The sequence below is a fragment of the Musa acuminata genome, chromosome BXJ1-5 (genome assembly GCF_036884655.1).
Source record: "Musa acuminata AAA Group cultivar baxijiao chromosome BXJ1-5, Cavendish_Baxijiao_AAA, whole genome shotgun sequence".
Classification (NCBI taxonomy): Eukaryota; Viridiplantae; Streptophyta; class Magnoliopsida; order Zingiberales; family Musaceae; genus Musa; species Musa acuminata.
In genome coordinates, this window is record NC_088331.1 from 4,389,559 (window position 1) to 4,395,558 (window position 6,000).

Below are 6,000 nucleotides of genomic sequence, written 5' to 3' on the forward strand. Positions count from 1 at the left end.
GTGCAGAGAGTGGAGCTGATGAAACACACACATCCATGTTCACGACAGGGCATGAATATATAGGTAGAGGAGTTGGGTCTTTACCTCCGAGAAGAGCAATGAATGAGAGCAGATGGGCGGTTCAAATGGCGGTCCTACAGACATTGAAGACGAGGTATTGCGGATTATGGCTTTGCTCATCCTTTAGATCTCTTACACTCTGTTTATTGTTCGAAGTGATCGGGCAACTTTACATAATTTATAATGATATCCATACTACTCTACCAATAAAAAAATGCTCTTAAAATCTTAATCTGAAAAATGTCTCTCTTGCCTCATTAGAGAATGGAAGAAGATGGGCATGCAAAGCCGTGGCGTGTTGTGGTGAAGCGAGGAATCGGGGGATGTATTCAAGAGAACATTAATTTGTTGGGGGGTAGAGGATGACGTCAGGAGATGGGCCTGAGGTTGCCGTGTGATGGCCATGATGGCGTGAGAGGTTAAGGTCCACCATCACGGCATAGTGAATGAGGAGTGGAGGTGCAGATAGGGCATGCAGGAGGTGGTGGGAGCATCACGGCGGTGCCTCGAAGAGCCCTCCAGTGAGGCTTCTTTGATCGCCCTGCGTCATACTTGCTCTGCATGGCTTTTAAGGACGCATTCTTCGGGTGACCGAAGACGCCATGCACGTGTCGACTGCGGGAGAAGGAGCATAGATAGGTGACAGAATCCATGTTGAATGAGGATGGAAGAGGGCAGGGATTTGGGACAGGGGTTGTGCTATTTATCGATGAAGAGGATAATCTAATCCGTGATCGACTCTTGTTGGTGCCGTACTTGATCAATATTCAAATCAGACAGAGCATCACTAAGGATTGCAAGCATAGATAAGATATATTGGTTTGATCTATAACTTAATATGCTTTAAGGCTTAACTTTTTTTTTTTTGTCTCTCATGAGGAGGTCATTTTACATTAGGTTTTTATAAAGATGTATTGGTTTCATCTATAACTTAATATGTTTTAAGGCTTAAGTTTTTGTCTGGCATGGTGGTCATATGGTCATATTGCATGAGGTCATTTTACATGAGATTGTTGTAAAGAAAAAATTACTTTTTAATATTCGTTAATATTGGCTGGTTGTTAGTAACTATTATTAAAATCAATTGTGTTGAGAAAAAATATTGTTGATATTTGATCGCACGACACGGTTCAGACCCATGTGCATAGGATTATTCAAAGTGTCTTCGAAGTAGCAATATCGTACACTCAAAGTACTACCTATACGAAGATTGAGGTTGGAAAAGGTTTCCCGATTTTATTCTTTTAATGCTCAAGTCTGAGATCCCCAAATACGAGTTCCAGTAGTTTGAAAAAGAAAAAAGATCTTCGAATTCGAAATATATTTTTATACCTAAATGGATAAGAAGAAAGTATAAGATTGTCTTCCTTATCATAAAGGAAGAGAATGAAGTTTGTAACTGCTATGCTTGTCATAATGATTGAGAAAGAAGCTTGTGTTTCTTTGCTTTGAATCTTTGTCCACATAGATAGATGAGTGGTGGGTGACTTGATCTCACGTGGCAACCACGTGTCGACTGACGATAAATTTTCTATCATTTGTTCCCTCCGCTTTATGGCTCTTTATGAGAGGGGTTCAAAGAGCATCATTTAGTTTATCCGACATGGGAGCGTTTGGGGTCTCATCTTGTGGGTTGGGTTTTTCTAATTCAGGTACCTCAAGCATATTAAGCCTATGTTTCAACCGTAGTAGATTTCTTTTAGCACGGGTTAGATCTCGTACTAGTTTGAGTACCAAATTACCCTGGCCCGCTTCAAGGCGGGATACCCTAAGCTGGAGCTCAAGGAGGATTTATTCATGGATTATCCTGAGGACCAAAATATCCCTATAGCAACCGAGGTGCCCTTCAACGATAGCACCGACTCGCCACCTTACCTTACCACTTGAATTGTTGCCTCTAATCGTCGATCTTTCCCTTTTTGTTTTGGTTGTTGGGTCGATTTGCTTGACTCGTTCCTTTTTGTCTATGACACTTTATTTTGATAGGTCAGAACTTCATTTCAGATGTAAAAGCTTAACCTGATAGGTGTAAGTGCTTTTGGGAGTAATGGAATTCACAACAGGCACTTTAAAGATACATCTTTCGACTGATATTCTAAGCTTGGTAAGCTAACATTTAATACTAGGAGGTAGCATTTTCTGGCCTACAACACCCAAGGTCTTAGAGATAAAACTTCTTTAAGTTAGTAATGTGCCACGTTCTTAGTAAAATCACACTCTCTGTTGTCCTGAGATGGTATGCTCCATCTTAGATTATTTCAATAACTCGGTAAGGTCCTTCTCAATTCAGTGGCAACTTCCTCTGGGACCTGATTAGGTCATTGATGTTAGCTTTTCGGAGCACTAAGTCCCCTAGTCCGACCCCCCAAGGGTGAATTCCTCAGTGGTAGAGTTTGGCCATGTCCCTTTTATATCTCAACACCCACAAATGTGCTTCAGCTCTAACTTTGTTGATTAGGTTGAGTCCGACTCGAAATTCCTCTTTAGAGGTTTTTTTTATCGAAGCTCTCAACCCAAGATGCTATGAAGACCATCTCGAGTGGCAAAACAACCTTGATGTTGAATGCTAGGCTAAAGTCGATTCCATGGAGCCAATCTTAGGTGTCATTCAGGAGGTTCACAAGATGCTCGTCTACTTAGGTGTTCTTTGTTTTGATAATCCTTTTCTTCAATGCTTCGAGGATGGCTTAGTTAGTGATATTAATGAGATCGTTGGTTTGACGATGAGCTATCGAGCTGAACCTCAATTGAATCTCGTAAGACTAGTAAAACTCTCCTAATTTCACATTGTTGAATTGAGTCTTGTTATCGATGATAAGACTCTTAGGATTCCGAAACTAGTAATGATGTTCTTATCTACGAACCCCTTGACTTATTTCTTGGTGATTGAAACTAGCGACTTGACCTCCACCCACTTCATGAAGTAGTTTACTCCCATGATGAGAAACTTTAACTAGCTAAAAGTTGGTGAAAAGGGTCCTAAGATGTCCATACCCAACTGGATAAATGTCCAACCAAGCAAAACATGCCGGTTGGTATGGTATTCGAGTAAATTTTTAGTACTAGTGGTAACTTTAGATGTAGGTGATCACATCCTTATGCAATGTTGGCTAATAGAACCCCTATCGAAGCACCTAGAATACGAGAGTTTGTCCACCTATGTGATCCCCATAACACCTCAGAGAGCACCATCTTAGCATCTTGCAGTGTCAAGCACCTAAGAAGGATTAGTTGAATGACCTAGGTACAAGCAATTATTAATTATGCAATATTATGCTTGATGATACATGACTCTTTAAGTTGCTACAAGATTAGTAAAAAGTGTCCTGTCTCTTTGATAGCATAGGATCTCATCGATCCAGCTTGGTTCCTCCTTAGCCATGGCCATTTCATGCCCTTTGATGGTTCGGGTCAATAGCATCTTGACTATCGGCTAGCCCTCCCTCGGAGCTCGGGTGGAGGCTAACATGGCTAGTGCATCAGCCTAGGTATTTTTATATGTGATATACTCACAACATGCTGAGTTGGGAGAAACTTTAGGTTAACCATTGCACTTTGGCAAGATACTTCACCATGGTCCTATCTCAGGCTTCGTAGCTCCTGTCAACTTGGCTCACGACCGATTATGAACCACTAAATACTATTAAGTCCTACACTCGGATCTCTCAAGCGAGACGGAGCCCTTAGAGAAGTGCTTCATATTTGGCCTTATTATTGGAGATTTTGAACTCGAACATAGAGCTTATTCATACATTTGCTTGTTCTGACCTTTTAAGACAAGTCCATCATTGCCCCTTTCCGACGTTGAGGAACCATCTATGAACAGGGTTCATGGCAAGGAGATGTACTCATCGACTTCAACCTTGAGTGAGGGGGTCAACTCTGATATGAATTTTTACTAATGCTTAAGCATTAACGCTCTGATGTCAAACTCACACAACTCCACCGACTACCTCAACATCTACCATGAGAGATCAAATCACAAATGAATCTACTTAAGTGGTTGGTCAATAGTCACTTATATATAATGCACTTAGAAATAGGGATAAAACTTTCTTGCAACCAATACCAGCACAAAAGTCAACCTTTCGATGGGAGGGTATTGCTCTTCGGCTTCATTTAGTACATGGTTAATATAATAAATGAGTCTTTGGGCTCTCGAGTCATCTTGCACTAATATCGAGCTAACAACTTATTCGATGTAGCGAGGTAGAGGTTGAAAACCTTGCTCGGAATGGAGGAGAGCTACAACAACTAGGTGATGAGGTGCTTCAACTTCTCAAACACCTCTTGGTATTTCTCAGTCTATAAGAAACTTTTTAGATTTTTCAATAACCGGAAGAAGGGAAGCACTTGTTGCTAGACTAGGATAGGAACCGATTAAGCATCACTATTCTCTCTATTAACAATTACACTTCCTTTACCGATCGAAATGGATATATCTCTAATATGACACAAACCTTTTTGGGATTTACGTCTATCCCTCTATAGTGAATAATAAATCCAAGAAATTTTCCCGAGTTAACTCCGAAAACACATTTGGATTGGTTGAGGTACATGTTGTTTCTCTTCAAAACCTAAAACTTCTTAGCCAAGTTTGCTAGATGTGAGTCAGCTATTCTGCTTTTGATTATCATATTATCCACATAAATCTCAATGTTCCTCTCAATCTAATGCTTAAACATCTTATTCACCATCCTCTAGTATGTCGTCTCGTATTTTTCAATTTGAGCAACATGACTTTATAATAATATATGTCTTGGTATGTAATAAAGGAGGTATGTTCATGATCCTAAGATATCATTCTTATTTGGTTATATCCCAAAAATACATTAATGAAGGTGAGGAGCTCGTAACCTAAGGTAGCATAAACCAATTGATTGATATAGAGAAGAGGATAGCTATTCTTTGGACATACTTTATAGAAATCAGTGTAATTAACACACATTCTCTAATTTTCATTAAACTTTTTAATCAATATAATATTAGCAAGCCATTGGTGGTACTGCACTTCGGCAATAAACCTTGCTCCAAGTAGCTTGACCATCTCGTTGTTAATCATTTGTTGGTGTTTGAGAGTGAACTTGTGAGGCTTTTGTTTCATAGGTCGGATCTTAGGAGGAATGTTCAAATAGAGTTAGGCTATATTTGGGTCTATTCCTAGTATGTCTCTCGGTGGTCATGCAAATATCTCGGTATGTTTCTTGAGAAAGTCAACAAGTTGCACTCGCTTTTCCTCAAGGAGCATCGCCCCAACATTAACGACTTGATCAGGACAGGACTTGGCTAGAGGTTCCTCGATCAGTGGCTCTATTAGTTTCGAATGTGGAAGGGGCTTAGCGAAATCTCGTGGGTCCAACAATGGTGTCTTAGGCTGAGCCTTTTTCGGGAAGAAGACTATCGTTATAGACCATTAGCGAGACTCCTTCGAATCGCTCCTCATCTCCCTGACATTGATTTTTATTAGGAACTTCTTCATCATTTGATAAGTCGATATCATAACCTTCAACCTATTGAGTATGGGTCGACCTATGATCATATTATATGCCAAGGGGATGTCAACCACTATAAACCTAGTCATCACCATTTTGGAGTAGGGTTTATCATTGAATGTGATGTGCACTTATGGTCCCGAGAGAGGAGATAGAGTCACTCGTAAAGAAATCATAGGAGTAAGATCATTAGCCGATAATCTAAGTTTTTAAAAAGCATCAAAGTGGAGGATGTCGATAAGACTATCTTTATCAATTATGACCATCTTTACTCGTGCATTAATCATTTTTACGAAAACCACTATAGCGTCATCATGATTTGAGTCAAGGTATTCCATCTCCTCATCCTTAAAGGTTATTTTTGAGTTGTCTTTTGATCTCAAGTGCTTCTCGATGGTTTCTCGAGCATAGATTTTTTTGACTCAAGGTGTTGTCCCCTCCCAAGGTA